General features: G+C 45.4%; 1 protein-coding gene across 1 annotated transcript in view; it reads left to right on the top strand.

Moving 5' to 3' along the window:
* The window catches only part of MAF (MAF bZIP transcription factor), a 356,505-nt gene that overhangs the window by 43,671 nt on the left and 287,559 nt on the right, over positions 1–25,275 (top strand). The gene's annotated exons all lie outside the window — the stretch shown is intronic.

Genomic DNA, 25,275 nt, shown 5'->3' with positions numbered 1-25,275 from the left:
AAATGGCAGCCTGTGTTGCAGAGATGGCGTGCTGAGGCATCTCCTTGACAGAGGTGCTTTCTAAGCCCAAGCTGACTCCAGGCTGTCTGCCAGGGCTTCCCCCCGAAGGAGGCTTCCGTAACTGGGGTGGCATAAGGTTCCAGAAGCCCCCAGATGTGCTCATACCGGCCTCTCCTCTCAGTGGTCTCTAGCTCTGGGCCAGCGGCTCAGAGGGACTGGGGTCCTTTGGAGGCTATTCACCCACTCTGGGCAAAGTGGGTTTTTCTTACTTTATAGAAAGTTTGAGACACTGTGCCTTGAGGGGAATGGGTGCCTCCCTCAAAAGAGACCCAAAGCTGTTGCCAAGGCAGAGGTTCAGGGTGACAGCTGGCATACCTGCTATGTGCCAGGCACTTTGTCTTCCTGCTTCATTTAATCCTCTCAGATCTGCCAGATTGGGGATGTTAATAACCCATTTTGCAGGTGGAGAAATTGAGGCTCAAAGGGCACGTAGGTTGGAAACTCAGACCACAAGTTGCCCACCTCCCAGACCTCCCTGCTCCTTCAACTCTGCCTTGTGGAAGTGTGGGACCCTCACATCTCCCTGCTCTTGCCCACAAATCTAACTGGCGTGACAACGGAATCTGGCGGATTAGGGCTGGCGGGCGTTGGAACCAGAGGGCGTTCTGCCCTCTCACTGGCACGCCCCAGCCCTGGAGCTAAGTACTGTGAAGCATGACCACAAGGGAAAAAAACACCCTCGCGGAAATCACCGTCCAGCGACAGGGGCTCCAAGAGGGGAGAAGGCAGGGCCGGCTGCTTGGCAGTGCAGGCCATGGTTTAAGAAGCCAAATGATAAGGGCTGAGATCGTGTCCAGAGCAGGGAATAAGGAGGGGCCAGAGAGGCGGAGGGAGGGTCACATGACTGGGGAGCTGAGACAGTGTTACGAAAGAGGTAAGACTTGAAATAGTCTTATGGGAGGACAAGAATTCCCCAGGCGGTTGGGGGGGGGGGCGTTTCAGATGAGAGAACAGCAGGTGCAAAGGCTCAGAGCACAAGGGAGCAGGACATTTTGCGGGACAGCCAGCGTTCCCCTTTGCCCTGAGAGTAGGGTACAGCAGAATGGCCGTGTGGACAGGCCAGGTAGGTCTTAGAGCAGGTACATCTCAGAGCAGGGAGGTCTCAGGTCTTTATACCAAGCTAAGGAAGGTGCGTTTTATCCTACAAACATTTTGAAGATGTATCTTCCTTAGAATCCCAGTGTATAGAAAAGACAACAGCAAAGCTGGGTTGAAGCCGGAAGCAGAATTAGGTAGAGCAAGGCCCAATCCTGATCGGGAGTTGGCAGAATTTTTCTGCAAACAGCCAGATAGCTAATATTTTCAGCTGGCTGTGTCACAGCTACTCAGCTCTGCCTCTGGAGTGAGAAAGCATCCCTGGATGATGTGTAAATGAATGGGTGTGCTATAGATACATTTCATTTGCAGACACTGAAGTTTGACCTTCACGTAATTTTCATGTGTCACAAAATATTCTTCTTTGGATTTTTAAAAACAGATTTAAAATGTGAAAACCATCCTTAGCTCTTTGACTGAACAAAAACAGGCAGTGAGGATCTGGTCCCCAGACCATGGTTTGCTGACTCCTGCTCTGGGCCACTAGGTGGTCCATGAAAGAGGGTTACAACACAGGGATGCAACTGCAAGCAGGGAAGTGAGGGACGTGACCTCAGTTTCAAAAGATCCTAGAGACAGCAGAGTCCGTGTTCCTCTCACTTGCAATTAATTGTCAGGGCCAATTTGGGAATCTCACGAAAAGGGGGAGGACCCAAGCTTGATTGTGCCCTCATGGCTTCTCTAAGTGAGCACTGGGCATGCACTTCTGTGATGAAAACAATGCAAGAAGGGCGGGGGGTGAGAAGCCATGAATGAGAGAATGGCCATGCATGAACCTGTTTCAAAACTAGAAATGATGCATTGGCTGCCCTTTGCTGCCTGGCCTTCTGATGGAGAGGAGGAGAAACCCACTCAGGGACCACGGACGCTGCACGTAGTTGGAGGGCAGTGGGGAGGGGTGAGGGAGGGAGCGAATCCTGGCTGAGGATCCTTCCTTGGGGGACCCCTCTGGAATAGCGGGGGTGTGATCCCTCAGGAGAGGGGACTGGGTTAGGTCCTTGGCAGTGCTCTGTAGCCCCGTGCTGTGTGGTTCTGGAGTGGGCCTGTGCCCAAAGGTGTTTGCGCGCTCAGCCTTGCTGTCTGCGGGGCCACGGGGGTCTTCTTGATGTGCCATGGCACCTGCCACGGTGGAAACCGCCCGTGGTGCCCCCAGTGCCGTGGTTCTGGGGGTGACCTTCAGTCTAGAGAGGTTATTTCTTTTTTTTCTTTTTTTTTTTTGGCTGTGCCGCGTGGCCTGCAGGATCTTAGTTCCCCGAACAGGGATCGAACCTGTGCCCCTTGCAGTAGAAGCACGGACTCTTAACCACAGGACCGCCAGGGAAGTCCCGAGAGGTTATTTCTTAAGCCATAACTGCCACTCCCCCAGGGTCCTCTGGCATATGCCTCCCTTTATAATTTGGCTGGGAACCTACATACAGAAGAAATCTTACATGTGCCTGAAACTTGAGCAGAATAACGGAAAGAGACTCCTCCCCCAGCCAGAGCTTAGAGGGCACGAAATCCTCCCATACCCGACCTGGGTGATTTCCACCCAGTGAGCACAGCCAGTGAGCCTGGTAAGGACGGTGAGGAGAAGAAGGGGAGAGCAGCTTTTGTTTCAGGCTCGACCTCATTGCAAGGAAGGTAATCTCATCTGCCGGGTGTGGCCCCTGGCGTAAGCTGTCTACTTTTGGCCGTGATAAGGCTCAGCTAGCTGCTGATGTAGCCCAGAGAGTGTCCATCCTCGAGGGCCACGTGGAGAGCTGTCACAGGGTGAGATCTCGCAGGGTTTTGTGATGGGAGGAGTCAGCGAGCTGGAAATAATAGTTCATCAGCTGACCCAGCGATGAAAGCAGCGCAGGAGCCCAGCTGGAAAGTGTGGTGAGCGGAGAGTTTCCCCTTCTCTCTCTCCCCACCTCCCCCTCTCCCCCTCTCCCTCCCTCCCTCCTTCCCCTCTCCCCTAATCTTTGCGCAGGGGAATAAATATGTCGCCCCCTTCTGTCCTCCTACCTAACCCCCAGCAGATCTTCACGGTCACTTCACTTTTCCTTCCTTTCTCTCTACATGCCCTCTCTTTGGGCATAACGTTCAGGTTCATTTTGGTTAGTGGTCCCTATACGTCGAGCCAGCGTGTGCATCAGACACCAGCCAGGTTCCAGGCTCTGCAGACACAGCGGTGGGCAGCAGCCATCCCCGGGGAGTTTCAGGGTTTGCGGGGACAGCGCGTGCAGGAGGAAAAGCCAGTGTGGCTGGAGTGGAGAGAGGCGGGTGGAGCGTCAGTGGTGGAAAGGACTTCTCTCGCCTCGTGCACCGCCAGTGCCCAGATTGCCCGTGTCTAGGGACTCAGCTGCTTGGAGCTCACGTCCTTGGAGTGGAGCCATTTGGGGGGGTTGCTTCCCCTCCAGTTGCTTTTAGGGGTCCACCTTAATTTACAGAATCATCGCTCCATAAGGTGGCATCGTGGGAATGGCATTCCATCTGTAGATTCAGGAGACAGAGGGCGATGGTCTTTAACCTTCCGGGTTAGTGGAATTCAGGGCTGCTAAGAGGAGGTGACTCCTTCTTGCCTTTTCTGCCAAGGTTTTGGCCGTGGCACTTTTTCAGGTGCTGCAAGATGACCCACATCGGTGTCAGGCTTCGGATGGACCAAATGGAACCAAAGGGGGTCGTTTTCAGAGGAGTGTCAACCTGAAAGGAGCTGTCCACGCTGGGGACGTGGCCAGCGTCATCGAAGCTGGGATTTGCCGGCCACGCCAAGGGCCAGGTAGAGAATCAATTGAGTTCAGTCCTTGCTGAAAGCACACAAGTTCCTCACCTTACATTTGACATTGATGACCCAAAATAGTTCAGTAACTTAGAGCTCCAGCATGCTTTCCCAGACGCTGTCTTGTGGCTTTCTTGTCGTATAGCAGGCTGTCCTAAAAAGTGGTTGGGCCCCAGCTTGGAGTGGAGTCTGGCTCCGCTGGTGCTAATGGACCTTGCCTCAGTTTACCCAGCCGTCAGTGGGGCGTTGTCTGTAGTACGACGTCACAGCGTGGGTGAGGCGTGCCGGGGCTGCTCCGAAGTGCCACCCAGAACCCTCTCCGTGGCCTGTGTTGTTAGCCATCCTCTTCCTTGGAAATAGATCACAGCACTACCATCGGCGAACCCTGGGCTCCGCACTTTGTATACATGTGCTCATGTAATCCTTACAAGCATCCTCCACAGTAAGTAAGATGCTTCTTATTTTACAGATGAAGACACCAGGCTAAGACTCTTTTTTTGACTGTGGGTGGGGAGGATGGAGAGGATCTTTCTTTTCTGAAGAATAGTATTTGCTGGTGTAGATGAATCAGATCAGCCCCAATCCCACAATCCCAGAGGTGCACACTGGTTGGTAACTAGTTAGTGAGCGTCCTTCTCATCCAGAGAAGTTTAAGGGCCACGGACGGGAAGAGGCGTGAGGCTCCGGGCTCCCAAACACAGCTCTGCCACGCTGCTGCCTGATTTCTGGGGTGTGGACCACCCTCCCTGGGGCAGCCGGCATCCCAGGGTCCTGCTGTGCTGTCTTCTCACGAGTCCACGAGTCTGGTGGGCAGGGTACCAAGGCACGGGCTCCTCTGGAAGTCTGTAAAGAAGCGCCAAAGAGGAGAGAGGAAACAGAACACCGTGAGTCCATTAAAATAAAATGTCTTACCAGAATGGTCCAAGACTCTCCATTTTCAAGGCCATCCATGTAGCCACAGACTAATTGATGGTCACTGGAGATGTCGACCTAGAAGCTTTTCTTGTGGAAGTGTTTTATAATGCATTTATAAAGCCAGAGATTGAAGACCAACCAACCAAGCGCACCCCCCCCCACACACACACAAGCTATTCTTGTTATACGTTAAGCTGCTTTCTTTCAGTGAATCTGGGATGTGAGTAATTCATTACACAATTGGACTTTATGGTTTGTTTATGCTGATTCCGATTACGGAATAAATGACTGCCTGGAGTTAAAAAAAAAAAAAGAAAACTAATGAAAAAACAGGCATCAATCAAGAACGTTTATGAATAAAGACTTTAAACATCCATACTTAGAAATATATATGATATTTAGAAATAGATCTGAAAAGACTTATGTAATGCGTTTTAATCAAATCTTGAAGAGAAATTGGCCAATAAATCAAATATCGAAAAGAAATTGACCAATAAATCAAATTTGGAAAGAAAGTGACAGATAAATCAAGTCTAAAAAAGAAAACAACCACTATATCAAGTGCGCGATATGTTTATTAAAGCAACTGATCTCAGTTTTTTGGAAACCTGTGTCTTTGCTGAGCCCATGCTTTAGGAATGTATTTAAGTTACAAGATACTTACACTATATGTGTGTATACTTACACACACATATACAAGATACTTATGCTATTGTATACGTGTGTGTGCATGTGACACGCACGAATATAATTTGTAAACCAAAATAGGGCATCTGGAGTGAGATAGAGGAGAAAAAGGATCAATTGTAGACAAATACCCAATGCCAGCCTCGCTCTTATGTGGTTTCTAGGATTTATTTATATATAAGGCATCCACATAACACTAGCCTTTAGGACATCAGCAAGTGAATTCCTTGGGGATCCAAGGCATATCTGATGAATCTTAAATACTCTTTCACAGTGAATTAGGTTATACCGATGCCAGAAGGAGCAGTTTTTTTAAATCTGTACAGTGGTATATAGGATATGGTATTTCACTTCTTTTAGAATTAATTTAATTTTAAGAGTTTTCCACAAAGATATTTCTAAGTATATTTTTGAGATCAAGTCATGTATGTGTGTGCATGTGTGCGTGTGTATTTGTGTGTGGATGTGTGGATACATGTGTGTGGATGTGTCGGTGTGTGTGTGTGAAGAATGCTTCTGAGGGACCAGGTCTCTCTTCATTTCTCTGTCTCATTGCCTTCACCCACAGGACTATATACCTTATTTCAGACAGGAACTTTTCAAAGAAAAAAAGAAAAGAAACTTTAGACTGGTGCTGATGTCCTATCCAGCCACATGTCCTGCATTTCCCAACATAGACAGGAATTAAAATTTTCTGCTTCCTTGTCCCCATGAGGGAACTTGCAGTTGTCAATCATATGTTCCAATATCTGGGCTTAGAAAATTATGTTCCCTGTGTTTAGATGCCTCCTTAGTTTCCAGCTCAGAAATATGTCATATAAGTCCTCCCCATTGTAACTTCCAATGATAATAGTTGGTCAGTTGACAGGGTAAGTCTTCTTTTTTATTAGATAAATTTGACATGCAACATTGTGTAAATTTAAGGTGTACCGCATATTACTTTGGTACATTTATATATTGTAATATGGTTGTCATTGTAGCAATATTTATTACATTACATAATTATAGTATAATATTATGGTCTATATTTAATATACTGTATTATGTGCCTTATCCCTTTAGTCCACACATGTCCACATGAGGCAGGTACTCATTCCACCCATTTTACAGAGGAGGAAACTGAGGCAGAAAGAGAAAGTAAGTTGCCCAAGTTCCTACAGCTGGTGAACAGTAGAGGCAGGATTTCAAGCAGTGTATGCTCCTAGCCAAGATCTTATCCCCCTTCCCATGTTCAACAGTATTACTCTGTTTCATAAACATACAGTCACATTGGTGTTACCTTTAGGGCCAGATCCCAAATCCCCATCTTCCTCTTGACCACATGATGTTGCTGCCTGAGACCAGCAATAAAATCTAAGAGATAGAGTTGATAGACAACTTCCTCCAGTGCTTGTAAAAATTAGGTAATACGTCCTTACGTAAAGCAGTTTGCTTCTCTTAACACCATCATGGTCTTAGATGAAATGGAATAGTTTTAATTTTTAGAAGTTGCCATAAAGATAGACTCCCCTCCTGGGAACCTTAAAAATGATGCTATCATTTCCTGCATTTTTCAAACTTGCCAACATATTCTAGCCCTTCCGCCATCCCAAGTCACCCCAGTCCATATAGAAACTGGTGTAAATTATGGTATGTGATTGAAAAGCTTATTCTGCAAGTGTGGTTTCAGGGTTAAGTCTGTAAGATCCCACGCTGAGAAGAAAAAATAATTAATTCTCTGGTCGATTTTGATTTTCATCTGTGTTACAGAGAAGAAAACAATAATTTTCTGGTCGACTTTGATTTTCATCTGTGTTACTGAAGGATAATGTTTAGAATAAGATGTATCGGATTATCTTATAATAAGGTGGTCATAACCCTGTGCTCATAGTTAGTGGATTTTTGTTTTTGGCTTTTTATCCAATGAAATTAAAAGGGCTATTCAGTCTCCTTAACCCTTTGATGATATTGGCAGATACTTATATGTACATATCTATAAATTACCAGTAGATTTTGGAGCACCCACCGTTTACTACTGGAATCACGTTTTCCCCTGGTGCTTTGCGGAGAATTAAAATGTCGCCGTCAGGGCCAGCTTCATGGGCCTGTGATGCATGTGGTCATCCAGGGCTCCCTGCTCAGAAGGGCCCACCCTTGCTTTAATGCCCTGAAACACTTCTTGAAATTCTTGATAATTTTTGAGCAAAGGGTCCTGAATTGTCATTTTGTGGTAGGCCTCAAAATTTATGCAGCCGGTCTGGTACTGCACTCCCCACCTTTAACCAAATATATATATCTTCTCCAGGTTTGATTTGCTAGTGTTTGAGGTCCAACACTGCTCCAAATTTTCCGGTATATTTCGTGATGTCTGTTCTGCGGTCCTTTCTTCTCCCAGGCTTACTTTCTTCCACCCATACTATTTAAGGGTAGAATTGAAAACCTTGGAGGGAAAGACTCAAAGACCATCTATTTAATGTTCGGAGTTAACCAGGAAAACAAACAAACAACAGCAGTGCATGCCAAATGGCCCCTTGGGAAGTGATGGAAGATACCGTCCTGCCCTGAGGGAGCCCGAGGTCCCTAGCCCCAGATTGTTTGAGCTCATACAGGACAGCTTTGGGCCTTTATGGGACTCAGCTCTGGCCAGATGTGAAAAATACTCGAGTATCAGTCTCACCCTATTTGGTATTATCAGCTTCGCTCCTCCTTCTGTCATGTCAGGTTTGCCATTTTTAGGTAATGGTGATGTAACAGTATTGATCAGTTTACAGATACGAATATCAGGAATGTACAGTATGGATGAATACATAAACTAAAACAGTGTTTTAATATTTTCCTTTGCCTGTTGGTACTTAAGTTTTTTGTTTGTTTTTTTTTATAAGGTTATTTTATTAATTAATTTATTTATTTTTGGCTGTGTTGGGTCTTCGTTTCTGTGTGAGGGCTTTCTCCAGTTGCGGCAAGCGGGGGCCACTCTTCATCGCGGTGCGCGGGCCTCTCACTATCGCGGCCTCTCTTGTTGCGGAGCACAGGCTCCAGACGCGCAGGCTCAGTAGTTGTGGCTCACGGACCCAGTTGCTCCGCGGCATGTGGGATCTTCCCAGACCAGGGCTCGAACCCGTGTCCCCTGCATTGGCAGGCGGATTCTCAACCACTGCGCCACCAGGGAAGCCCGATACTTAAGTTTTTTATAGGAAAAAATAACAATAGCATATCATTTAGGAAAATTACACTTTGAAATCACTCAGAACTTCTTCATCTCTAGATCAGCACTGTCCAGTAGAACTTTCTCTGGTGATGGAAATGTTGCACATCTGAGCTGCCCATGTGGTACCCGCCAGCCCTGTGCAACTATTAAGTACTTGAAGTAAGGCTAGTGTGACAGAGGAACTGAATCTTTCATTTCAGCTAATTTTAGCTAACTTAAATTTAAATAACCATGTGCAGCTAGCACTTACTGTATTGAACAGCACTACAGAGTCATTCCTCTTGTTTTTGGTTTTATGTATAGTAGTGTGTATCTCTTATTCTCAAACTCCTAATTCATCCCTCCCCCACCCCCTTTCCCCTTTGGTAACCATAAATCTGTTTTCTGTGTCGGTGAGTCTGTTTCTGTTTTGTAAATAAGTTCATTTGTATCATTTTTTTTAGATTCCACATATAAGTGATATCATATGATATTTGTCTTTCTCTGTCTGACTTCACTTAGTATGATGATCTCTAGGTCCATCCATATTGCTGCAAACGGCATTATTTCATTCTTTTTTATGGCTGAGTAGTACTTCATTGCATATGTGTACCATATCTTCCTTATCCATTCCTCTATCAATGGACGTTTAGGTTGCTTCCATGTCTTGGCTATTGTAAATAGTGCTGCTATGAACGTTGGAGTGCCTGTATCTTTTTGAATTAGAGTTTTCTCTGGATATATGCCCAGGAGTGGGATTGCTGGGTCATATGGCAACTCTATTCTTAGTTTTTTAAAGACCCTCCGTACTGTTCTCCATAGTGGCTGCATCTATGTACATTCCCACCAACAGTGCAGGAGGGTTCCCTTTTCTCCACACCCTCTCCAGCATTTATTGTTTGTGGACTTTTTAATGATGGCAGTTCTGACCGGAGTGAGGTGATACCTCATTGTAGTTTTGATTTGCATTTCTCTGATAATTAGCCATGTTGAGCATCTTTTCACGTGCCTGTTGGCCATCTGTATGTCTTCTTTGGAGGAATGTCTATTTAGGTCTTCTGACTTCAACTTACATTTAAATAGCCATATGTAACTAGTGCTTACTGTACTGAATAGCACTGAAGAGTTATTCCTCTTATTTTTGTATATGCTTTTTTATTCCATATCCAAGCTTATATGTTTCCATAGTTGGCCCCATCTTACTATCTGCTGTGTGCCTTTTATAAACTTATGTTTGCAAACCTTTCCCCATCTCTTAGTCCAGGATTAAACGATGGAGGGTCTTGGTGTATGGCCCATGTGTTGGCACAAAAAGAGAGGGCTAGAAATCTCCTGGCTACACACTTAGCATTGAAATTCGGCCCAATTTGAGGAGTACCATATCCTGACATCTCAGAAGATGGGGCATTGAGGCAGAGGAGTACTGCTTAGTGGCTGTGCTTTTCTCTCTTGGCCGCAGGGGGCTATGGAAACGGGAGAGAAGGAAGTAATGGGAATGTGGGAGGGGCTGCCTTCCCGAGAACACTCACGCATCGGCTGAACATCCACTATGTATCAGCTATGAACACTTTGCACACACAGCCTTGTCATCTTAGCACCAAGCCTTTGGTGTAGGTACCATTCCCATTTTACACATGAGGAACGCACCCAGGCGATATTGCTTGCACACTGCAGTGACAGCACTGGACCCCAGTTATCTCTGCCTCCAGAACCCATTCTGTCTCCACTCTGGCCTGTCTGCCAGACACGGGGGAATAATACTCGCAGACACAGGTAGTAGGGGTGGGACTGTCTTTGTCTCTTGTCCTCTTTTAAAAGCCTGGGAAGAATCTACTTGTATCACTGTTGTCAGTGTTCATGATGTTATCACCTAAATAACTTTGTCCAGTGGAATGCAGAATTCACAGTGACATGGTTCTGCTTTTTGAAAAAAATCATAAAGTTTTACTGATTTTTATGGCTCACATGGTTGTGAGAGAGACAGAGAGAGAAAAAAGGCAAGTGCAGACACACACACGCACACACAGAGACACACACAAAACGTTAAAATGTCATACAATGGGATAGTCTCTTTTATAGTGAAGGTTCTGCCAACTTATGATATAAAGGCCACTCAGAGTCTAAATCACTTAGAAACCAAGCATCTTGAAGGCTATCACGATCTGCTTGCCATGCTCACTGCGGATTAACCAAGGCCAGGGGCAGGGCTGCGGATTGCTACAGGGCCGAGGTGTGAGTCCCAAAGGGTAAAGAAGCTAATCTCTCCCAGCCCAGGAAACCCCGTTGACCCATCAGAGCACAGACCCCAGAAAGTCCAAGCTTGCAAGATCCCCCAGGCCCCGAGCGGCTTGGCCACAGTCATGAGATCCGGCCCTGTGTGCACAGCGTGGAGCGCCGGGTTGGCGGGGTGGGGGAGCAGTTCCCCGTCTCCCTCGCTGCTTCCCTGTGTCATCCACGGGCCTTGGAGGGCTCTAGGGGGAGTGGGGGCGGCGTGACTTGGAACCTCTCCACAGGCCTCGACCCTGGAGCCACTGATCCGAGTCGCTTGGGCGACACCAGTCTGGAAGCTGGCCTTGACTCCATCTAATCCAGCAGGCACTTACTCACCACGTGGCCCGGTCCAAAAATAACACGCACCGGGGGCCTTGGGGACACCAGGCCCAGCTAGCAGGAGGGCCCCGCAGGCCCAGGGACCCGCCTTCCTGTTTGCCTTCCTGGACATCAGCATCTCGGCGCCTCGCCAGCGCTCTGAGGGCCCGTTTACTGTTCCCGCACGGGCGTCCCTCCAGGGGCCCAGCGCCCACCAGGGGCGGACGGGCAACTTGCTGCGTGAACTCTTCTAAGTGGGCAGGGGAAGTTGTCACCAAGAGACAGCCGTGCTCGGCATCGGGAGACCTGGGAGGAACCAGCTCAGCTTCTTATTCCAAAACCCATCTCAGGCCACCAGGACGCTGGCTTCTGCCAACGCCTGATGCTCTTTTTCAATCACATAAAACCCTAGCAGCTTAGTGATGGCAGGAGCCCAGGCGGAGCTTTGTTCGAACTCGGGCCCTGTCGTTCACCCCCCGTGCACCCGTGGGCCGGTGACCTCATCACTGGGACCCTCAGCTTCCTCATCCTTAGAAGGAGAGTCATTCCCGTGTGGCAGCGATGGGCGTGGCAGTGATGGGCGTGGCAGCGAGGTAGCGGTGGGCGTAGCGTGCCCACCAGGACCCGACACGACTTTCATCCACGCCTCGGCATCACTGCTTCGCTCAGCGAGGATTTGGAGTATGGGCGCAAATGTTTTGTGCACCAGAAGGTGCATCGTGTGACAGTTGTGAGAGAGCTTCTGGAGGTGAGGCAGAGTAATTCGAATCAGGATTCTCTCCCCCAATCTGGGAATGTGCAGTGGCTATAAGTGCATGTGGGCTTCTTGGGGTAACAGTAGTAGCAGTAACAGTAGCAGTGGCATTAGTGATAGTGTTAGTGGTAATGTAGTACTAAACCAGCAGTGGTAGTAGCAGTAGTCACATTCGTAGTTAATAGCTGCAGTGCTAGAGTAATAGTGGCGCTAATAGTACTAGTAGCAATTGTAGTGGTAATAGTTAGTAGTAGCCGCTAACCGTGGTTAAGCTCCACTCTTGCATGGACCAAATCCTTTACTTCTCCCAGCAGTCCTAAGGCGACCTCTCTTCTCCACGTGCAACAGAAAACAATCTGTCCTGATGCCCACGGCTAGATGCAGGTTTGTTTATTTCCAGCCTGGGCTGTGAAAAAGTACCTCAACAGCAGCTACCTCATTGGAACTTGGCCAGCTCATGCTGCCATCTCCCCAGCAAGGTGGCCGGGCTTCCCACGGCGGCTCCCAGGGAGCTCACCACGGGCGTCAGGCACCTGTTGAAGATGAGCAGGGTGGTGGCAGAAGGGACCTTGCTAGGGACAGCTAGTTTCTCTAGGCGGCCAGCAGGTCCTTTGGCACGTGCACACCCTTGGGCTCAGAGCACTTGATTTCACTGTGAGGTTGAGTGGTTGGTGGGTTACTACCCAGATTGTTTGGTTCTCGTGACTCTGCTGGTAACCCGGGAGGCCAGAACTCAGGGTCCAGGGACACAGATCTCCTGAGCACCGATGCCTGAGCAGTCCCCTAGACCTGTCTAGAGACGGCCTCTCTGGGGGTGACAAGGAGATGCTGTGCTCTGTCCAGGTGACCAGTTTTTCCTCCGTATATCCTTTTTTTCCAGTCTGTCTGATAACCACCCCCCGCCCTCCCCGTTCCTGAACAACCTCCACGTGCCTGGCGGCCATAAGGGACCTCTCAGGCTCCTTTCGGCGGCGGCTCTAGGGATTCAGTCTCAGTTCCTGCCTTTGGCAGTAACAGTCTTACAGTTGCAGCATCTCCCAGCAGTGGGCCCCAGGAGAGACTGAGCTCGTGGTGTTTGCTTAAAATGTTTTTTTATTATAGAAATAATATAGTCTAATACTTAGAAAAAAAGGACGCAAAAGAAACCAAAAATCACTCATAATCCCGTTAGAGAAAAACTACTGTTATTACTTTGGAGAATGTTTGTTGTTACAGACGATTTTAGAATTTTTCTATCATTGTTATCCCACGGTATCATGATCGCAGGTGTGCATCCTGTATGCATACCTGGCTATAGGTGTTTATATGGGTATGCATGCTGTATTTTTCTACTTAGTGCTCGGCTCTGTGTAATTAACTTTGTCCAAAAATTATTTTTGGAAGTCTGATGAATATTTAACTTTTTGAACAAAGCCATTTAATCGTCAAACTTATATTGGCTATTTAGGTTGCCTCCATTTTTTTCCTATTACAGGTAACACTGTACTGAAAGTCTTTATTCCTGAATCTGTGGTGGACTCTCTGATTATTTCTTTAGTATAAATGCTAACAAGTGGAGCTATTTGTTAAACCGTGATTTTAAAATTCAATACACAAAATAAAATTGCTTTCTGGAAAGATTGAACCAGTTTATACTATCACAAGCACTATAAAGAGACTTCACTGTAACTACCTTATCAGGTTGTTTTATAGAACTTTCTTTGAGAGTGAAATATAATATCTTATTGTGTTAGTATCTTTATATTACATATAATATACAGTGTAGTGTTTTTATATATACTATATAATCTCATGTGTTTATATCTTTGTTTACTCAAATATTTTTCCTTATTTTTATTTATAGCCATTTTTATTCCCCCTTCTATGAACTGTCTATTTTTCTTCCCTCCTCTACTTTTTTTCCATTTGACATGACTGTTGGTGTTTTCCTTGTTAATTTCTCGTAGCTCTTTATATATTGCATATTAATCCATTTTTCATATTATGGCAAAGTTTTTTCCATGTTTCTCTCTTGCATCTGAAGTACATTTATATTTTTACATGTACAATATTTGCCTTGTATTCAAGCTTAAGTATTCTTTCTTTGCTTTTATGTTTAGAAAGATGTTCCCATCCTCTCCAGTTAACTCTTCACCCATGCTTTCATTTTTATTGTTTTGATTCTGACTTTTAAATCTTCAATCCATCTGGAATTTATTTTGACATTTGATAAGAGAGGCTGACTTGATTTTTTTTTTCATAAATAACCAATTTTTAATAGCATTTGTCAAAAAAGTCTTCCTTTCTCCATTGGTTTTGTTGCATCTTTTATTGTGCTTTAATTTTACACACACACACACACACACACACACACACACACACACATATCGATCTCTTTCAAGGGTGTTTCACTTCCCTGATCGATTTGTTGATTCTTATAATGGGACATAATTCTTCAATTATCTTTATGATAAATTTTAATATATTCTAGAGTGATCATCCTTCACACTGTGTATTTTCAAAATTGTCTTGGAAATTAAAAAGTAATGCCTTCAAAATTTTTTTCTCTCAGTGCGGGATATAGAATAGAATTCCCACTTTGCAGCCAGATAGGGACTCAAATTCTGACTTTTTAGATCACTAACCATAGGCTGAAGTTGTTTTATTTCCCTGAGACTCAGTGCACTCACCTGTGCAGTGGGGTAAGATGGTATCCATGTCATGTGGGTACCTTGAGCACCTCCATCAAGCCTGGAGTTCAGGGCCTGGAATATAGAAGGTGCTCAATCAATGGTGACTGTCATTCTCAGGTTCAGAGGTTTCACATTCCATCTCTGACCTCATCTGTTAGGCTAAAAAGATGCCAGCTGTCTCCCTGGCACCCAGGGCCCCTGGGTTTGAATTTTGCTGCTTTGACATTTCAAGGTGGAAGATCTCATGGCACCTCAAGAATTTCTAGGAGCCATCTGTTCTCAAGTCCATGTGCCACAAACAACAACCTGCTCCTGGTTTGAAAGACCGATGGGGTTCAGAGAGCCCACAGAGCACAATCCAGGGCGACGTCCTTCTACGGTCAGGTTTGGTTGGGAACATAGGAGCGATGAGTCTGGCTTTGGAGTCAGACTGGCTGAGTTCACTGACCAGCTGCACTGACGTCCAGCTGTGTGACCTTGGACGTATTATTTAACCTTTCTCGGTGCTGGTGTCCTCGGCTGTGAAATGGGCGTTGCAACAGCGCCTTCCTTCTAGAATTCCTGTGAGAAGTAAACATGACTTTCAATAGACAACACGCATCGAAGTGCCTGGTGCGGTAAATACTCAGTGACTTTTCGAGGTCCCTGCTGCTCACGTCCTGACAGGGTATCAGTGTGTATTTGGATGTACCTGTCAGCGCAGCCTCACAGAGGAAAAGCGGGCGGCTCCAGAGTTGGAACAGCATGTCTGAGTGTGACTCTGTGCTGGCTGAGAGCAGACTTGAGCTGAGAATAGATTCACCAAATGACCCACTTTATCATGTAGGAAAATGTGCTGACTGGGCAAGTTGAGATCACGGTCTTCCCAGGATCTTAAGGTTATGCAGACATGGTGAGCCTCTGGGTGCACACGCACACGCACACACACACACACACACACACACTTGCCCCTGCAGTTGCCTGCTGCTGCTTGAATCTAACAATCTGCTGCATGGCACCTAACATTTTTTTTTTTTTTTTTTTACTAAAAGAAAAATAATAATAAATTACACTTGGATTCTCTTTTCACTGGAAGACATAAAACACACCGGCATGCAGCTTCAAAGCTTAGGAATGAAATCTTGCCTCTCTGTCCTCAAGTTGTACTTCTCATAGCCAATTTTTAACCAGTCACCTACCCGAGCTGATTCTGGTCTCTTTCCTCAAGGGGGGTTGTAGTTTAAAATAGAACTGAAGGCCAAGAGAGCTCCTGAGAGTAGCCTGTAAGGATGGTGGCAGCGAGGACTCCAGGTGAGCTGGGAGGGGGCGTGGAAAGCTGGGGGCACGAGTTTCCCACGGCCCGGCCTGTCCTTGCCCTCTCGCCTCCCTGCTGCCCACACTCCCTCCCTCCCTCCCTCCCGTGCTCTCATCCAGGGAGGGTGATGGGGGCCCTCAGCCCGGCCTGGCCTAGTGTGCCGCGTTTAGCACTTATTGTTTGATGGCAAAGGAGGAGGGAGAATGCTATTTCCGAAGGGAGGACACCACTGGATAAGAAAATTCATTTCTCCACGTCCTCAGGAGCAGAGTTAATCACTCAGGAGGTCGTGCAGAGGTCGCTGGAGCTGCAGGCCCTGTGTTGAAATAAAGGTGACAGGAAGTGAGGGCTGAATCCCTGTTACTTCCCCCCCCCCCCACCACAGCAGATCTTCTCGTTCCATTTCTGGAATCTTCACCTCCGGACAAAAGATCAGGTTATGCGCTCCACAGGCCCTGAAGGAGATCTGAACAGATGTCCAACTCTTTTCCCATGTTTCCTCCTTTTTCTCTCTTTTTCTCGGCTCAGAGGATGAGTAAAATTCAGACTAAGACTTAAGTGCTTGTAAACGACCATATCCCTAATGACGGGGGTTTAGAGCAACAACCTTTAATATAAGGAATTTTCTAGAGTCCGTACATCTACCTTTCATTTTTGATTCGGCTGCATAGAAAATAGAGAAGCAGCAAGATAGCTGGAAACCCCTTCTCATGGACCCTTCGTATGGAAAAGTGATCTTCAGAGACAGAGAAACAAAATATAGGTCTAAGGCCATCACGCTACCCCCTTTTAAAAGTATAAGCTTCTCTTCTGTTGATAAAAATGATAGCCCTTTGAGGACTAGAGAAATAATTTCTTAGCTAATGTTCTTGGTTCGTGGCTACAGTCTAACTTTTACACAAAGAGACCAGTGAAGAGAAGATAAATATAGAGAGAAAAGAAAGAAACTAAGACACTAAGTTATCCCAAAGGGCATTCCTGTATTAGTCATCTTATAAAAATTATATGTACCACAGAATATCTATTTTTAGAGGCCAGGAGGTTATGTGAAGCAGTTCAGATGTCGGCAAAGACCCAGAGGCCAGCTCCCAGCGATGATATTGGATATTTAGATATTTGTTTTCTTTATTTTAACTGTGCAAAGCTGGTACTGACCACATGGATATGGTGGCCACTTGGGGCTGTGAGACAAGACCCATGTGCTTCTTCAAAGACATCCGAGGCCCTGAGTGATTCTTTTGTGTTATTTTTGTCCATCTTCTAGGCCTGGGTAACACACACACACACACACACACACACGCACGAGTTTGTTATGCACATTCTCCATTATAACACCCGCCAGAGGCCTGTTTCAGGAGAGGAAAGTATGGCCCCAAATCTCACCCAATTACAATTCAACTTTTATTAAGAGTCTGAAAGAGCAGGAGAAGAGACCTCCCCATTTCTCCTAATGATCTGATTAGGATACTTTATTTCCATCGTTTCTCACTAGTTAAATCTCGTCTGAGTTTATGGAGGCCAGACAATTTGCAGCTTCCCTCCGGAGCAGAGTACACTCAATTTGGCTACCGAGCAGTTGAAAATCTATCAGATTGAGCAATCTGATCTTCAGTGAACGGCACCAGAAATGCACAGGCTTCTGTCCCCTGCACATTTGCTTCCCATTTCTTTACTTTCTTCAGTGAAGCTCTGATCCGAGCTGCTTCTCACGGCTCACCTCTCTTATTTGCCCAAAAGACTAGTCTCCAGGTGGCTCAGGCCGGTGCTGCCACAGACGACTCCGTGGAACGTGGTGGTGACACATCCACGCGTCTACGGTCACCCTCCCTTCTCTCAAAACCGGAGGCAGGCCCATTTCTACCCCACGCTCCATCCGAGTAATCAGAGCCATCCACCGCTGGAGAAGGAGCCCAGGCTGCCCAAATGCTTCTCTCTATGCTGCTGTGGTAGGTTTGCCAGTTTTAGCCACTGAAATCACAACGTGCCCAGTTCAATTTGAATTTCAGATAAATGACAAATGTTTTTAGTGTAAGTAGGTTCCACGCAGTATTGAGACCTACTCATACTAATAAGTGTTCATTGTTTGTCCGAAATTCAAATCGAACTGGGCCTCCTGTATTTTACCCGCTGTGCCCTACGCTGGGGCCTGCCTTTGGGGCGTTTGTATGGGCTCCAGCCCATCGAAGCCCCTCATCAGGGCTCTTAGGAAATAGGATAGGACATCACACCTCTTAGATCCCACTGGTGGTGATTTTCTTGTCCTTTCGAGGCCCTAAAGGTTCCCTGGCGTAGGAAATGACTCCCAGGGCCCTTTCAGAGGAAAGAGAAGCAGGAGATGGGGCTGCTTCACCCCAACTCCACTGCCCTCCTTTAATTTTTTGCAGTTGGGGAGACCTGGATATTATCCCAAATGCTCAGGCAGAGCGGTGTGTGATTAAACAGCTCTACAGCCAGAGAATTACAGTGTCTCGTGACGGTTGCTGCCTTTCATCTAGAGTGTTCAGAGTATATGCTTTAACGCCCTTGTTCCTCAAAACTCTGAGTGAGGCAGGAATTTTAGGAAAATAGACCTCGGGGAGTTGTGACTTTACCCAAAGCCTTACAGCTGACTACCGGCGGGGTAGGTCTTGGGCAAACCTCCTGTTTTCTCTTTCACTGGGCCTTTTCACACCTAGTGCTTTCTCCTTACAGACACAACGCTTGGCTGGGTCTTGCATCCTTTCTGGCCACAGGGAAATGGCTCAAAGGAATCAATTGTCATTTCTTCCTTCCCTAATCCCACCATTTTACTGTTTCCACAATAGTAATTATGCAAGGAGATAGCCATAACTATTTCTGAAAAGAGACAGTAAACCACAGTTAACCATTAATTTATTTGTTTTTAAAATTTAATGTTATTATTTAATTTATTTACATTAGAGGAAGTTTATGAAATTCAGAAAGACACAAAGATGAAAATAATAATGACTTAATCATACTCTCAATAATGAGAGAACATTTTGGTCTTTTTGTTTGTATCTGCGTTTTGAGGCACGTGTGAGTATGTGTGTCCATACCTATTTGTGTAACTACCTAGAAACACACTTTATAAAATTTAAAATGTCCTTAAATAGTTTATCCAGATTTTTCATTTAGCAAACTCCATACACATTTTCCAAGGGCATTTAAATGTTCTTTGAGAAAATGGGGTTGAAATGTTTCCTGACATTTGCATCTGTTGCCTTTAATGCCCTCCGGGGGCTCTGAATTTTAAATAAACCCTTTAGGGCCCTGATGTGATGGGACAGCCCCTTTTGAACTGCTCATGAGACCTCAGAAAGCCAGCCCACTGTTTGTGTCACAGTGTCCCCAAATGAGAAATGGGAATGTATCCTGTGTCCTTCTGAAGCTAGGTGAAATGTAAAGATTAACAGGACATGAACAGAAAACATTTGGGATGTCTTTGAGCTTGGGCACCCCATAAATACACAGTATTATTAACCTGCTTGTTTGGGACCCACTTATGGGCCCAAATATTATTCTAGGAATTTGAGAGGAAATATCTCTCCTGACACTTGATGAATGTGATATGCATCACCCCCTGTTAGAAATGATGTTAAAATAACGTTTACTGAGTGCTGAGTAACACATCTGCGCATTCAGTCAACACTTATTACATGTCACCCCCTGCTAGGCATTGTGCTAGGCGCTTGTACAGACATGATGCCACTTGACCCTTCCAAAAACACCTTCTGACTATTATTGTTGTTACTGTAATTATTAATGCTACTTTGAAAAACTATTTTTAAGTAATTATAGGCTCACAGAGGGTTGCTTAAAGTAGTACATAGTTTTGAATACCCTCACCAAACTATCCCTAACAGTGAGTGAATCAACCAACCTTCCTTCCTTTCTTTCTCTTTTTTCTTTCTTTCTTCCTTCCTCCTTTCTTTCCCCTTCCTTCCTTCCTTCCTCCCTTCCTTCTTTTTTTCCTTTTTTTTAAAACACAAGGAAACTGACGCTCAGGATACCTCAGCAGCTTTCTTAAATGAAAAATTCAGCATAAAGTATTCAAGGACATTGTTAATTTTATAAAGTGTATTTCTAGGCATTCACACACGTATGAATGGACACATGTATTTTTGTATGCCTCAGAAATAGATACAAACAAAAAGACCAAAATGTTAATTTTCTAGTTAAAAAGAGTTCAACGGAGTGATTGTTATTTTCATCTGTATGTTTTTCTTTATGTCTTCATGTTTTCATTTCTGTGTTTCCACCCAGCTAGAGGAGGGTGGAGACTTGGATCTCACTCAGGTCCCTTTGAATCCTAATTCAAACAAATCCCCTTCCCACTTTTGGAAGCTGTACGTGATTAACGAGAGCCCAGGTGGAGCTGAAATCTCTTAATCTGGAACCAGGGGGTCCAGTCAGCTACCTCCCACTTCCCAACCTGCCTCAGGATGCCACTGATGTAGCTAGGGTGATTTCATTCTCAACAGGGGGAAGAACTGGGGTTGGCTCATGAAGACTATAGGTGGGAACGAAAATAGAAACTCCTGACAGCTTGATTTCCTTTTGTTGGCACCAGGCTCTGTTCACTGGAGCTGGAGGAGACCCTATAAATATACAAACACAGGGCAATCCTGTACCCGGTCATCAACTGGCTCGATGGGGCTGAAGGGAAGGCAGGTTATTGCAGGCAACCAGCTCCGAGAAATCTCTGCATTTCTGAGAATCCCCGAGTAGTTAGCGATTGCAAATAAAGGAGCCAAAGACAGCCAATTTCATTTTCAGAGTTTTGGATTATACTGTCAGAAATGCATATAAGCATATGTGTTCAATAATAGCACTAATACAGTGGGAAGCTCTCCCCTGCCTTCCCTCTCGCCTCTTTTCTGCCTTCAAATTGATATCTCAAAGCCTTAAGTCAAACTGTGTTTTATTAAGAGAATGGGTTATTTGAGATATGGTTGTGACATTAACCAGGGCCGAGCCCAGCTGTAGTTCTGCCAAGATCCTTCATGCTGAATCTGGATTTCAGTGCAGAGAGCCCTGCTCGGCTCCATTTTGCTTGGCTTGGATGATTTTGCTTAGTTCCTACCCAAGTGGCAGGGTTTTTTTTTGCCAAGAGCAGGACGATTTCCCGGCCACTGGGACAGTGTCTGTTGATAGTGTGTGTGGTTCACAGAAGCTAGATGCATCCAACCGCATGAGCTTGGCTGTCTTCTCTGCGAACAGGATTCCAGAAAATCATACCATTGCTCCTGGGACTGCCATGAGACGGAGCAAAGGGCTGCTGGCACCTTAGAATTGGACGTGGCCAAGGAACCGAAGGGGGCAGAGAAAGACTCTTGGAATATGAGACCCCTGACAACTTGAACTGAATCCTCAAATTCCCTTTTTGAAACCGTTGCCTTCTTTCCTGTTGGTCATGAACCAACACGTTGCTGGCGCCATCTTACCAAGAAGCCTTTCTCAGGAGGCTCTCCCAAATCACCCGATGGTTTTTCTTTTTCAAACAGCTGTGAGAACTCTTACAGATGCCCCCCAACAGTCGTCTCTGAGAAGCGGTCTTGATGAGTGTGAGATGAAAACGCTGGGACCTCCATTAGGGCGGGCACGCTCACATCTCCTTGGACCCCATCAGGGTGGAAGCACGCGGGTCTCCTGGGACTTGATCAGGGTGGAAGCACCGCAGATCTCCTGTTTAATGAGGTCACCGAATATTGGCATTAGCAAGGGGATTTGGTGAACGTTTAGTCTCCTTTCTTTTCCCTAGTGGAACTCTTATCCTCTGGGTCTGGAGAAAGGGGAATATTTACAGGATCTTCCAACATGAGATGCCATGAAACTGAATGACTTCTTTTGTCTGAGGAGTTGATGCCTCTCTTCTTGAAGTTATTTAGATTCCACTTAAGCAAGGTAAAAAAGCCAGCTTAGAGCTATATTTGGAGACAATGAAGCAAATGAAACCTTATATCAGAGAAACCAGACAGCTCTAAGATTTTGTGGGCAATTGTGTTTGAGGGGGGAGAGCTTTGGGGAGACCAAAACCAAACTGAATCTCTCTAGTACAGATCCAAAAATACGGCCTGTCCCTGGAAACAGGCAAGTTTACTAAACCACAAATGACACACAGCCATTTCCAACTGAATGGGGCCAGGTTCCCTTACAGCACTGATGTGTTGAAGTTGGCTTATACTGGCTCACAAGGGCCCATTGTTAAATTTTCAGAAATGTTGTGAGTCGGTTGTTATACACAGCCACGATTAAAAACTAAATCATGTGAACTTACAATCAAATAAATTCTAGTTTTTAAAATGTACTAAGTACTCAAAAGCCCTGCCTTCCTAACTATCTTACTGTGTTACACTATTATCTGTGCTTTTGTTGGGATCTGCCTCTGTTGTACTGTATAGTGGGATCCTATTGCACGTTCCTTCCCAACTTCACACTCGGTGACATCATGGTTGCTTAAAATTGGCCATAGTGGGAATATTTACATGAGAGAAGTGAGCAAATGTTACAAGTCAGCCCCCCTCCCTTTTTTGTCTGGGACAACCAGTTGTAAAACATTTACCAGCATACCACTAACCTACAGGACCCATCTCCCAATATTTAAACCCAGGAGCTGGACCCCCAGAGTCAAGGAGATAGGTGCCTGTGCCTGAGCAAAATTGTCTGTGGCCATTTGTCAGAACCTTCAGTTAGGATAAATCTATTCATGTCTGAGTCAAAAGAGGCGAGAAGATTATTGTTCATGAGGTCGAATGATGTTAGCTCTCACATTATTTCATTTTATTTTTACTAATCAGTTAAGAGCCTCTCATGCTGTTTAGCTACTATCATACAGACACTTGGCATTTTAAGGCAAGGAAGTTGATTTCCTCGCGTGTCTCCAAGAATCTTCTTTCCAGGGAGGGATCTAGGGAGTTTGGCTTAGAGGGTACGAAGGTTAGTAACCATATTCTGTCTGCAGCATCTTTACCTCTTTCTTGGTACAGAGCACTCTCCGTGAAACCGGTAGTTACTGAGAGAAAAGACATTGACTCCTGATTTTACTGGTTTTGTGACAAATGTATTAATCTTTTCTATAGTATCGTTTGTAGATATCATCATTATATGAAAAAAAAAACAAAAAAAAAACCACCAAAACCTTAGCAGGTTTAAAACCAGGCATCTTTTTTTGTTGAAATGAAGGGAACTCAAATATACAGCATCAAAAACCATTAACAATGAAAAGTAGCAGCCTAAATTGAATAGTTAATTTTTCAACTTTAAAGGGATTCGAAAAGTTTACTTGCCTTTTTTTGAAATCGATCACATCCCTGTCACTCTTTGGAAGCAGAATTTTTTTTTAAAAAAGATCCGACATACTGTGTCTTTGTTTGCTCCTCCAAGACCAGGCCGTCCCCTCCCGGTGCATGGCTGTAGACAGAGCTACGTTTTAATTTCTGTAGTCTTGCCAAGTCAGAATGGGATTCACTGTTCTCAACGTCTCTGGACTATCACTTTCCCCAAAACATCCATCCTGGCTGTCGCAGGAGGCAGAGAAGCTCCGCATAGCTGTTTATTTTAAGTGCCTGATTAAAATTTCATGAAAACAGGAAGTCAGGGGAAAAGAATAGATTGCAAGAGCGATGAAATCCGGGGCTTTGTAATTTTTAGCTCACGGGGAGAAAAAAAAAAGCGTTAAATCGTAAGGAAGGTATATTTTCAGAATCGTGCTGTGGCCACTAATGGCATATTTTGTCACTGGCTGGGGAGCTGGTAAACTAAGAATGGGTCCAATTTTTAAAATCTTATTACACAGTTTTTCTCTCATTTAGAAATTGTCACCTTAAAGTAACCTAACGCTGCTCTATTTAAAGCAAACCTCCTACAGTCCTCTCTGTGTGTACGTTGGTCACATTGTCTTCTATCTAAGTAGATATAAATGTTGTCCTGACACAGTTGAACAGCACAGAATCTGTCCGCTTCCTAAGTTGATGTAGCCTAAGAACTTAATCTTATCTAATTCCCATATCCAATGGGATAAAGAATTCAGGGGAAGGAAAGTAATGACATATTTTTTGCTGGCTGATAACTCAATGATTTCTATATTTGGTCAATGGAAAAACGTTTCTCCCAAGAAGTATCTGTCAACATTGAGCTGTTGAGGAAATCAGCATTCAAAAAGAAAATCCCATCACCAAACTAAAAATTGCAACACAACCACGTGCAGTTAGCGGGGAATGAATGGCAAATAAACCATCCCTGTCCTACTGCTGTACCTGGAAATTCCAAAATCCTGGCTGAATGTTGGATCACCAACTTTCACCTTTGGGATCTCCAGCTGAGCTCTCATTTGGCTGACCAGACAGAAATCGTTGCAGCAGACTAATGGCCAGATACCTTTTATTTGTCCGTCTCAAATAAATCCCCATCTGAAAAACCAGCCTCAAAGTCCAGTCACAGAGGAAGGCGTAATCCTTATGAGAGATGGGTCAGAGTGGAGGGGGAAATGGAGCAAGAAGGTATTGCATGGCCCCCAGCTAATGCAGCAAATTAACTCCCCCCGAGGAAGGGTTAAATCCTTTAGATCTCTTTCCAGGCTTCCCATTTGCCCCTTGAAACTGACCTGAACAGGGATCAGAGAGTTTATCAAGGAGGAAAAGCAACTGGGGATGCTGATGGGCACAGCTGGATGCCAGGGCATCCCTTCAAAAGCTCCCCAAATCCCTCAGGGCCTGAGTTGGCGTGAGGATATCTGGGGAAATCCAAGTATCTCCGGGATAGGTGTGTGTGTGTATTTATACTAGTTGGCTAGAGGTCATTTCATGCTGATGATCAGAGGGTCAGCAAAACCATATTATTTCCAGGGTGGGGAACAAAAGAAGAAATAAACTATAGGAAACTGGGCGAGTCTCCTCAAAGTTGAAAAATCAGTCATCTCGTTTAGGCTGTTACTGGCCTCATGAATTCATTTCCACGGGACTGAATCGGTCATAGGGAATGAGGACACACATGGCTCAAGGGCATGTTGCTTGAACAGTATGTGACGTGGATGAGTTACTTCTGTGTGCCTCAGTTTCCCCTTCTGTACAGCGGGGCTTCTAATATTTGTCGAGCACATTGCCCTCCGCCTCCGTCACCACTGTCTCAGGAATTGGCTTTGCTTACCTGGAAATTCTCTGTTTACTTCTCTGTAAACCTCAGCAAGCACTCCGGGGAGTTAGTGTCTCTTGTTCACCAGTCTCATCACTCAGCACCATGCCTGGCCACGGTGGGTCTTCAGTAGTAAACATTTGTAGAATGAATGGAAGAGTGGATGAATGA

The sequence above is a fragment of the Balaenoptera physalus genome (genome assembly GCF_965194825.1).
Source record: "Balaenoptera physalus genome assembly, chromosome: 19".
Lineage (NCBI taxonomy): Eukaryota > Metazoa > Chordata > Mammalia > Artiodactyla > Balaenopteridae > Balaenoptera > Balaenoptera physalus.
This window is presented reverse-complemented; position numbering and strand designations above follow the sequence as displayed.